A 10,086-nucleotide genomic window follows, 5' to 3' on the forward strand; every position below is an offset into this window, starting at 1 on the left:
GCATAGCGAACAGGAAGAGACATAAAACCTCACGTCCTTAGCCAAGGTGGGCGACCAGTACTTCCCCCTAAGGCCTTGCACTGTCCTCGCAACCCCAGGATGACCCGACGAGGGTAGCGTATTAGCCCATCGAATCAATTGATTACGGACACCAAGCGGAACGTACTTACAGCCTGTAGGACAGTTAGAAGGCGCAGGCTCCACCTGTAACGCCCGCTCAAGGTCCGCGTCCACCTCCCATACCACTGGTGCTACCAGCTTAGAGGCTGGAAGGATGGGAGTAGGATCGATGGGCCTATCCTCAGTGTCATAGAGGCGGGACAGCATGTCAGCCTTGGTGTTCATGGAACCTGGTCTATATGAAATCCTGAACTGAAATCGGGTGAAAAACATGGCCCACCGTGCCTGACACGGATTAAGTCTCCGGGCTGCCCGGATATACTCCAGGTTCCGGTGGTCAGTCCAGATGAGAAAAGGGTGTCTAGCCCCCTCAAGCCAATGTCTCCACACAGTCAGAGCCTTGAAAGAAAGCGCAGGGGCGGAGTTTTGGTGGCGTACCCGAGCGCTGTGATAGAACGGCACCCACCCCAGCCTCGGACGCGTCCACCTCCACTATGAACGGCAAAGAGGGGTCCGGGTGCGCCAACACGGGCGCATCAGTGAACAGCGTCTTCAACTGGTTGAAGGCTCAGTCCGCCTCTGTCGACCACCGTAAACGCACCGGCCCCCGTTCAGTAGTGAGGTAATGGGAGCCGCCACCTGGCCAAAACCCCGTATAAACCTCCGGTAGTAATTGGCAAAACCCAAAAACCGCTGCCCTTCCTTCACCGTGGTTGGAGTCGGCCAATTACGCACAGCATTAACGCGATCACACTCCATCACCATCCCTGAGGTGGAAATGCGATAACCCAGGAAGGAGACGGCTCTTTTGAAGAACTCACACTTCTCAGCCTTGACGTATAGATCATGCTCCAGCAGTCTACCAAGCACCTTGCGCACTAGAGACACATGCTCGGCGTGTGTGGAGGAGAAAATCAGGATATCGTCGATATACACAATCACGCCCTGCCTGTGCAGGTCCCTGAGAATCTCATCCACAAAAGATTGAAAGACGGCTGGAGCATTCTTCAACCCATACGGCATGACGAGGTACTCATAGTGGCCTGATGTGGTACTAAATGCGGTTTTCCACTTGTCTCCCTCCCGAATACGCACCAGATTATACGCGCTCCTGAGATCCAGTTTCGTGAAAAAACGCGCTCCGTGAAATGATTCCACCGCCGTAGCAATGAGAGGTAGCGGGTAACTGAACCCCACTGTAATGGAATTGAGACCTCTATAATCAATGCACGGACGCAAACCTCCCCCCTTTTTCTTCACGAAAAAGAAACTTGAGGAGACGGGTGAAATGGAGGGCCGAATTTACCCCTGCCCCAGAGATTCCGTGACATATGTCTCCATAGCCAACGACTCCTCCTGGGACAATGGGTACACGTGACTCTTGGGAAGCGCAGCGTTACCCTGGAGGTCTATCGCACAATCCCCCTGTCGATGAGGTGGTAATTTATGTGCCCAACAAAGGATTCTGGGTGAGTGTGGTGCTGACACCTGGGATGAACGAGGAGTGTTCTGCCTGCCTTCTCGACTCCCAGAGGGACCCCCCCAGCACCGGTCGGCCGTGTGTCCTCGTCGACCACAATTGGTGCAGGAGAGGCGCCCTCCTCCGGTTCCCCTTGACGCGGCCCCCCCTAGCTCCATAGGAATGGGCGCAGGCAGGCTAGGAGGTGGAACTGACAGCAGATTGTCCAGTCGTATAGACATGTCGATCAGTTCATCTAGGGAGAGTGTAGTGTCCCGACACGCTAGCTCCCTGCGGACGTCCTCCCGGAGGCTACACCGGTAGTGGTCCATTAGGGCCCTGTCATTCCACCCGGCCCCAGCAGCCAAGGTCCGGAACTCCAGGGCAAAGTCTTGAGCGCTCCTCATCTCCTGCTTAAGGTGAAACATTCACTCACCCGCCGCTCAACCTTCTGGGGGGTGATCGAATACGGCCCTGAAACGGCGGGTGAACTCAGGGTAGTTATCCCTCGCTGAGTCTGGGCCATTCCAAACAGCGTTGGCACACTCCAATGCTCGACCCGTCAGGCAGGAGATGAGGAGGCTCACACTCTCCTCCCCCAAGGGAGTCGGCCTCACGGTAGCCAGGTATAACTCTAGTTGTAACAGAACCCCCTGGCACCTGCCGCTGCTCCATCGTACTCCCTCGGAGGCGTAAGACGCAGTGCCCCAGATCCAGACGGGGAAGGGAGTGGAGTAGGTGGACTCGTCGGGTGAGCCGGAGGTGAAGGGAGGAGACCACTCCTCTCCCATCGGTCCATCCTCTCCATCATCTGGTCCATGGCTGACCTCGGTAGGAGTCGTGACAGTTTGTATGAGTATTTTTCCTTTCTTTAATAAATAAGAAGATGAGCAATTTCACCGCTGCATATTGGTCCGATGATTTCTCCTCCTCAGATGACGAACTTTGTGACAGAACCACCCACCAAAGTAGGACCAAGCAGCGAAGGAAGGAGCAGCAGGAAAGTTATTTGGAGTCGTGGACATGGGAGGAGGAATTGTATGGTAAAGGACCATGGCACCAGGCCGGCGAGTACAAGCGCCCGAAGGAGGAGCTGTAGGCAGCAAAGGCTGAGTGTCGGAGGTACGAGGCACTATATCCTCCATTTCAGGAGGTAAGGAGGCAGCCCCAAAAACATTTTTGGGGGGGGCACACTGGGAGTTGGAGTAAGTCAGGCAATAGGCCTGAACCAACTCTTCGTGCTTATTATGGGGAGCGTTTGGCGGTGAGAGCACCGTGCTATGCAGAAGTGCGCACGGTCTCGCCCATCCGCACGCACAGTCCGGTACGGGTGATACCAGCCCCCCGTAAGTGCCGGGCTAGAGTGGGCATCCAGCCAGGGAGAAGTGCGCCGGCACAACACATCTGGCCACCAGTGCGTCTCCTAGGCCCAGGCTACCCTGCACCTGCTCTGCGCACGGCAGCCATCATGCCTCAGCACAGCCCAGTTCGCCCTGTGCCAGCACTCCGCCCGTGCAGGGCTGCAGTTACTATCCAGCCAGGACGGGTTGTGCAGGCTCTGCGCTCCAGACTTCCAGTGCGTATTCATGGCCCAGTGTATCCAGTTCCTGCTCCTCGCACTAGCCCTGTGGTCCGTGTTACGGTTCTGGCGCCTCCAAAGCCAGCCCCACGCACCAGGCCTTTAGTGCGCTTGCCCAGTCCAGTACGTCCTGTTCCTGCTCCTCGCACTAGCCTTGTGGTGCATGTCACTAGTCTGGCGCCTCCAAAGCCAGCCCCACGCATCAGGCCTTCAGTGCGCAGTTCCCATCCAGAGCTTCCGGAGACAGTTCCCCGTCTAGAGCTTCCGACGACAGTATCCCGTCCAGAGCTTCCGGCGACAGTTCCCCGTCCAGAGCTTCCGGCGACAGTGCCCCGTCCAGAGCTTCCGGCGACAGTGCCCCGTCCAGTGCTTCCGGCGACGTCCTACAGTCCAGAGCCGGCAGAGACGTCCCACAGTCCGGAGCCTGCAGAGACGGCCCACAGTCCGGAGCCTGCAGAGACGGCCCACAGTCCGGAGCCTGCAGAGACGGCCCACAGTCCGGAGCCTGCAGAGACGACCCACAGTCCGGAGCCTGCAGAGACGGCCCACAGTCCGGAGCTTGCAGAGACGGCTCCTCAGCCCTGAGTCTCCAGAGACGCTCCTCAGCCCTGAGTCTCCAGCAACGCTCCTTAGCCCGAGGTCTCCAGCGACGCGCCTCAGCCCGAGGTCTCCAGCGACGCGCCTCAGCCCAAGGTCTCCAGCGACGCGCCTCAGCCCGAGGTCTCCAGCGACACGCCTCAGCCCGAGGTCTCCAGCGACGCACCTTAGCCCAGAGCCTTGAGCAGTGGTCTACAGCCATGAGCCCTCAAGGGTGGTGGGCAGGTTAGGATGGAGACTAAAGCCGGAGCCTGAGCCACCTCCGTAGTTGGAGGATTGGGGAGGGGGGGTGTAGCACGGGAGCCGTCGGTATCGGTAGCCACCCTCCCTTCCCTCCCTTTAAGTTTGGGGTTATTTGGTGGGGTGTTTGTGTTTCGGTGCATCCGGGGTCTGCACCTTGGGGGGGGGGTACTGTCACGTCCTGACCAGTAAAAGGGGTTGTTTGTTATTGTAGTTTGGTCAGGGCGTGGCAGGGGGTGTTTGTTTAGTGTGTTTCTGGGTTTTTGGTTGATGTTCTATGTTTTCTATTTCTATGTGGTTTTTCTAGTTTTTGTATTTCTATGTTGGGGTTTTGGAACGACCTCCAATTAGAGGCAGCTGGTTGTCGTTTCCTCTAATTGGAGGCCATATTTAAGTGGGTTAGTTTTCTCTTGTGTTTGGGGGTGGTTGTTTCCGTGTATAGTCTGAGCACCTTACAGGACTGTTTTTTGTCGTTTGTTTGTATGAGTATTTTTCCTTTCTTTAATAAATAAGAAGATGAGCAATTTCACCGCTGCATATTGGTCCGATGATTTCTCCTCCTCAGACGACGAACTTTGTGACATATAGCTCATCTCTTGGCAGTAGTACTGTAGAGTACTTTATCACTGACCTCAACCCAGAGTCTCTTAGAGCGTTCATAGTCATCCCACTGACATCCCTATCAGATCACAGCAAAATCACAGTCTACTTAAACAGAGCAATACTCAATCATGAGGCATCAAAGCCAAAGGAACTGAATAAAATTAAGAAATTATATAGATGGAAGTAAAGTATTGTGGAAACCTACCAAAAAACAATTAGGCAACAAAAATTCAATCCCTTTTAATTTAACTAGGCAAGTCAGTTAAGAACAAATTCTTATTTACAATGAAAGCCTACCCCGGCGACACTGGGCCAATTGTGCGCCGCCCTATGGGACTCCCAATCACAGCCAGATGTGATGCAGCCTAGATTCAAACCAGGGACCGCAGTAACACCTATTGCACTGAGATGCAGTGCCTTAGACCACTGCACCACTCGAGAGCCCACTTGGAACATGTATGGATAAATCACTTCTTCAATCTTTTAGACAACTTCCTGGACAAAACTTTTCACTGTAATAGTGAAGGTGTAAATTTGTCAGTAGAAAACCTAAACAGTATATTTGACCACAGCTTCCCTATCAAATCTAACAATTTCACAATGACAAAATGGTTTGAAGAAGAATGCAAAAACCTAAGAAAGAAACTGAGAAACCTGTCCAACCAAAAACATAGAGACCCAGAAAACCTGAGTCTACACCTTCACTATGGTGAATCACTAAAATAATACAGTAGGAACAACACGTCAGAAATCAGCTCAATGTAATTGAAGAATCCATATACTCTAACCCCTTCTGGGAAAATTGGAAAACACTAAACAATCAACAACACGGAGAGTTATCTATCCAAAACTGAGATGTATAGATAAACCACTTCTCCAATCTTTTTTGGCCCTATATCAAAGAACAAACAGCAAAAGCATATACATGATCAAATACAAATCTTAGAATCTTAGAAACTATTAAAGACTACCAGAACACACTCGATTCTTGTATTATATGAACTACAGGACAAAATATAAACCCTCCAACCCAAAAAGGCCTGTGGTGTTGATAGTATCCTAAATGAAATGATAAAATATACAGACCACAAATTCCAGTGGCTATGTTGAAACTCTTTAACATCATCCTTAGCTCTGGCATCTTGCCCAATGTTTGGAACCAAGGACCTGTCACCTCAATCCACAAAAGTGGTGACAAATTTGACCCAATAATTACCGTGGGATATGCATCAACAGCAGCCTTGGGGAAATCCTCTGCATTATCATTTACAGCAGACTTGTACATTTCCTCAGTGAAAGCAATGTACTGAGCAAATGTAAAATTGGCTTTTTACCAAATTACTGTACGAAAGACCACGTATTCACCCTGCACACCCTAATTGACAAACAAACAAAACAAAACAAAGGCAAAGTCTTCTCATGCTTTGTTGATTTAAAAAAAGCTTTTGACTCAATTTGGGATGAGGGGCTGCTTTAAAAATTGATGGAAAGTGTTGGGGGAAAACATAAAACATTATAAAATCCATGTACACAAACAACAAGTGTGCGGTTAAAATTGGCAAAAAACACACACATTTCTTTCAAAAGGGTGAGACGGGGATGCAGCTTACGCCCCACCCTCTTCAACATATATATCAACAAATTGGTGAGGGTACTACAACTGTCTGCAGTGCCCGGCCTCACCCTAAAAGAATCTGAAGTCAAATGTCTACTGTTTGCTGATGATCTGGTGCTTCTGTCCTCAACCAAGGAGGGCCTACAGCAGCACCTAGATCTTCTGCACAGATTCTGTCAGACCTGGGCCCTGACAGTAAATCTCAATAAAACAAAAGTAATGGTGCTCCAAAAATGGTCCAGTTGCCAGGACCACAAATACAAATTCCATCCAGCACCCAAAAAAACTATACATACCTCGGCCTAAACATCAACACCACAGGTAACATCCACAAAGCTGTGAACAATCTGAGAGACAAGGCAAGAAGGGCCTTGTATGGCATCAATTAATTCAACATACCAATTAGGATCTGGCTAAAAATACTTGAATCAGTTATAGAACCCATTGCCCTTTACGGTTGTGAGGTCTTGGGTCCGCTCACCAACCAATAATTCACAAAATGGGACAAACACCAAATTGAGACTGCATGCAGAATTCTTCAAACATATCCTCTGTGTACAACGTGAAACACCTATCGGGTATGAAGGTAAGACCCTGATGCAGACAAGGGTAGGCGGAGGTCAATAATCCAGAGGTGGGGCAAAAGTACAGGTCAGCATGCAGGCTCAGGGGCAGGCAGAGTGGTCAGGCAGGCGGGCTCAGAGTCAGGACTGGCAAGGGTCAAAACCAGGAGGGCGAGAAAAGGAGAGACTGAGAAAAGCAGGAGCTGAGACACAAAAACTCTGGTTGACTTCACGAACAAGACGAATTGGCAACAGACCAATAGAGAACACAGGTATAAATAAACTGGGGATTATGGGGAAGATGGGCGACACCTGGAGGGGGGTGGAGACAATCACAAAGACAGGTGAAACAGATCAGGGTGTGACAGTACCCCCTTCTTGGGGCTCCATCTGGCATCCTACCTGGGGCATACCTGGTTGACCAGGGTACCGGCGGTGGAAGTTGGCGATGAGGGCTTGGTCCAGGATGTCTCTAGCGGGGACCCAGCACCTCTCCTCCGGGCCATAACCCTCCCAGTCAACCAGGTACTTGTAACCCCTGCCCTGTGGTCGAACACTCAGGAGGCTTATCACCGTGTATGCCGGATGGCATCGATGACACAGGAAGAAGGGGTGGGCCTGGAAACAGAAGTCAAAGGGCTGTGAGACACGGGCTTAATCCTAGACACATGGAACGTAGGGTGAATACAGAGGGTACGGGGTAACAAAAGAGGAACAGCAGTGGGGCTAATGACTCTAGAGATGGGGAACAGGCCATGAAACAGGGGGAAAGTTTACGGGACTCAACCTGGAGAGGCAGGTCCCAGGTGGAGAGCCATACCCTCTACCCAAACCGATTGTGTGGAGCAGGGGTCCAGTGGCGATCCGTTTGTCGCCTATACCTGGAAGTGGTCTTCAACAGAGCGGCGTGGGCTCTCTTCCAGGTACGGCAACAGCGGCGGATGAACATCTGGGCAGAGGGATTGCTAACTTCCTCCTCTTGCTCGGGGAAGAGCGGAGGCTGATATCCCAAGGAACACTCAAAGGGCGAGAGACACGTGGCAGAGCAAGGAAGGATGTTGCGAGCGTGCTCAACCCATACCAGTTGCTGACTCCAGGTGGTAGGGTTGGTGGAGACTAGGCAGCGAAGAGTAGTCTCTAAGTCCTGGTTGGTTCGCTCCGACTGGCCGTTGGACTGGGGGTGGAATCCAGAGAACAGGCTGACCGACGACCCCATGAGCGTGCAAAATGCCTTCCAGAACCGGGATGAGAACTGCGGACCCTGGTTGGAGACCATGTTCACCGGGAGTCCGTAGATCCGGAAGACGGGCTGCACCATAAGCTGGTCCGTCTCCTTGGCTGAGGGTAGTTTGGGGAGAGGAATGAAGTGGACGGCGTTGGAAAACCGGTCGACCACAGTCAGGATGGCAGTGTTGCCCTCAGATGGGGGGAGACCCATGACGAAATCCAGAGATATGTGGGACCAGGGACGGTGAGGGACAGGCAGTGGTTGGAGAAGACCAGCTGGAGCTTGCCGAGGAGTCTTGTTCTGTGCGCAGACCATGCAGGCAGCGACAAACACGGCAACAACTGGAACCATAATAGGCCACCATAAGCGTTGTCGCACAAAGGCCAGGGTCCGACTAAATCCCGGGTGACAAGTAAAGCCTGGAGGAATGGGCCCACTCCAGGACCACGGAGTGAACAGTATCAGGCACAAACATCCAGTTATCTGCCCCCCCCTGGGGTTCGGCTGGGACCGCTGCGCATCCTGGACCTGTTTCCTTATACCTGAGCTGAGTGCCATCGCCAGGCACGAGGTGGGAAGGATGGTCTCCGGCTTTGGGATGGTAATCGTGGGGTTATAGCGGCGAGACAGGGAATCCAGCTTGACGTTCTTGGACCCCGGCCGGTAGGAGAGGAAAAGTTGAACCGGCTAAACAGCAGGGCCCATCTTGCTTGCCTGGAGTTGAGGCGCTTGGCAGTGCGTGTTTTTTGTGGTCGGTCCACACAATGAACGGATGTTCCGTCCCTTGTAGCCAGTGTCTCCATTCCTCCAACACCATCTTCACCGCGAGAAGCTCCAGATTCCTCACATCGTAGTTCCTCTCCGTGGCGTTGAGGTGGTGGGAGAAGAAGGCGCGGGGATGCAGCTTAAGGTCCAGGGCAGAACGTTGGGACAGAACAGCCCCCACTCCAACATCCAAAGCATCGGCCTCCACCATGAACTGACGGGAAGGGTCAGGATGAACCAGGATAGGAGCAGTGGTAAAGCGGTGCTTAAGGTCTCAGAACGCCCGGTCAGTGGCAGAGGACCACGTGAATGGAACCTTGGTAGAGGTGAGTGCAGACAGGGGTGAGGCCAGGGTGCTGTAACCCCAGATAAAGTGCCGATAAAGTTGGCGAACCCAAGGAAGAGGTGCAGCTGCACCCTGGATGTAGGCTGACCCCAACCCACCACCGCTCTCACCTTCTCGGGATCTATCTGGACACTTCCAGCAGAGATGATGTAGCCCAGAAAGAGAATGGTGGAGCGATGGAACTTGCACTTTTCCGCCTTAACAAACAACTGGTTCTCCAGAATGCGCTGGAGAACCTGTCAGACGTGGAATATGTGTTCTTGGGGGGAGCGGGAGAAGACGAGGATGTCATCAGTGTAGACGAAGACGAACCGGTTCAGCATGTTGTGGAGAACATCATTCACCTGAGCCTGGATGACGGCAGGGGCGTTGGTGAGGCCAAAGGGCATGACCAGATATTCGTAGTGGCCGCTGGTTGTGTTGAAGGCGGTCTTCCACTCGTCCTCCTCTTGTATCCGCACTAGGTGGTAGGCGTTTCATGTATCCAGCTTGGAGAAAGTGGCCCCCTGGAGAGGCTCGAAGGCCGAGGAAATGAGTGGTAGCGGATAACGGTTCTTCACAGTAATGTCATTGTAATGTCCCCGGTAGTCAATGCATGGGCGCAGGGTCTTGTCTCTTTTCTCCACAAAGTAGAAACCTGCACCAGCGGGAGAGGAAGAGGGACGGGTAAATCTTGTAGCTAGGGAATCCCCAACGTAGGTTTCCATGGCCTTGGTCTCTGGTTCCGACAGAGAGTACAGATGTCCCCGGGGCGGCGTGGTGCTAGGGAGAAGGACAATCCCGCAGTCATAGGGGCGGTGCGGTGGAAGGGAAGTGGCCCGGAACATACTGAACACCTCCCGAAAGTCCTGATACTCCGCGGGAATGGCGGAGAGATCCAGAAAAACTTCCGAGCCACCAGGAAGATGTCCCGGGGCAGGTTGCGCCGACTTCAGACAATGGGCGTGGCAGAATGGACTCCAGCCCATGAT

Source organism: Salmo trutta, chromosome 35 (genome assembly GCF_901001165.1).
Source record: "Salmo trutta chromosome 35, fSalTru1.1, whole genome shotgun sequence".
NCBI lineage: Eukaryota > Metazoa > Chordata > Actinopteri > Salmoniformes > Salmonidae > Salmo > Salmo trutta.